The following is a 1,379-nucleotide window of genomic DNA, read 5'->3' as shown; positions in this document are numbered from 1 at the left end:
ACAACATAATAAAAGCTCATAACTTTCTATGAAGTATGAGAAGAAGATGAAGAAGAGAAAATAAAATACTACCTTAGTTTGTATAGAAAATTTAGTGTAAAAATGAGAGAATGGGTGAGGTATTTATAGGAGAGCCATACCCTCATCAAATCAGAAAATTTAATGCAAAGTAAGTAGATTTAGACTAGCATAGGTGATGTGTCTAATGGTGGTGGAGTTAAAAGATTTATTGAGTGATTTAGGGGATTTTGTGTAAGAGAGTATGTACTTTTTCTTGTTTAAACCATTCCCGAGTATTGTCGATTAAACCATTCCCGAGTATTGTCACATTCTCGATTAAACCATTCCCGATTTAGGGGATTTAGACTAGCATAGGTGATGTGACCTTTTCTATGACACATTCTCGATTAAACCATTCCTGAGTATTGTCGGATAATAAAAATCTCTCGATTTCAGTTTATGGTTAGAACTTCGAAATACGGAATTCGGATTGAAAAATATTTAGAAATGCGTTTTGAACAAACTTGATGTCTATCTTGACTCGAAATAATATTTTGAGTTACGGAACTCAAAAACACGTTATTGGGCCGAATTCGGACGAATTTGGGCCCGACTGCAGCTCAAAAACATTTCGTCATAGGAAATTACGAAAGTTTACCACAAAATAGGAAATCACAAAAAAGACTAACACTCAACTACGGTTTAGTCTAATTCAATACCGATTAATTTCTAAAATTAATCGTTGTTAAAATAAATAAGTAATAAAACATACACAGAAAATTCACGGTGTTACAAACATGACATTCAGAGACACTTTTCAGCGAAGAAAACTCCTCAACATAATGGTGTTGTAGAGAGGATGAATAGAACTCTTATAGAGAGGGCAAGATGTATGAGACTGAATGCTGGACTTTCCAAAGGATTTTGAACAGAGGCACTTAGTATGGCATGTTATGTCATCAATAGATCAACACGGGCTTCATTGTATGGTAAAGTTTCAGAAGCAGTATGGACAAGTAACCTAGTCCATTATAATATGTTACGCATATTTGGTTGTCCTGCTTATGTACATGTACCCAGTGATGAACGATCTAAACTTGATCCTAAGTGAAAGAGGTGTATCTTTATTGGATATACCAAAGGTGTAAAGGGGTTCAAGTTCTGGGATCCAGTTTCCAGAAAGGTGGTGTTGAGCAGAGATGTAGTGTTTGATGAAGATTTCATGATGAAACAATTAGTTTTGACAGAGGTGCCCATGCCAAATGCAGAGACTTTGAGATTAAATATGATTCCAGTGAGCAATGAAATGGTTCGGGTGAATAAAGGCAAGGAACCATGCACTAGTTCAAGACAAGAACATGATGATTCTCAGGCAGAGA

Source organism: Lupinus angustifolius, chromosome LG03, assembly GCF_001865875.1.
Source record: "Lupinus angustifolius cultivar Tanjil chromosome LG03, LupAngTanjil_v1.0, whole genome shotgun sequence".
In the NCBI taxonomy this organism is placed as follows: domain Eukaryota; kingdom Viridiplantae; phylum Streptophyta; class Magnoliopsida; order Fabales; family Fabaceae; genus Lupinus; species Lupinus angustifolius.
Note: the sequence above shows the minus strand (reverse complement) of the source record.